This window comes from Gavialis gangeticus, unplaced genomic scaffold (assembly GCF_001723915.1).
Source record: "Gavialis gangeticus isolate Ggan-Ray unplaced genomic scaffold, GavGan_comp1, whole genome shotgun sequence".
In the NCBI taxonomy this organism is placed as follows: domain Eukaryota; kingdom Metazoa; phylum Chordata; order Crocodylia; family Gavialidae; genus Gavialis; species Gavialis gangeticus.
In genome coordinates, this window is record NW_017729022.1 from 77,644,448 (window position 1) to 77,644,777 (window position 330).

A 330-nucleotide genomic window follows, 5' to 3' on the forward strand; every position below is an offset into this window, starting at 1 on the left:
AAAATGAACATGGGCCAGCAGTGTGGGGATGCAGTCAGGAGGCCAACCGTACCTTTCTATGCATCCATACATGCATCTCGAGCAGGTCCAAGGAGGTAATCCTCCCCCCGCTATCTGATCCTGATCAGGGCCCAGGCCCCTGTGTCCAGTTCTGGGTGCCGCACTTCAGGAGGGACGTGGACAACATGGAGAGGGTCCAGAGGAGGGCCGCTCACATGATCAGGGGGCAGCAGGGCAGGCCCTACGAGGAGAGGCTCAGGGATCTGAACCTGTTCAGCCTCCACAAGAGAAGGCTGAGGGGGATCTAGTGGCCTGTCACAAACTAGTCAG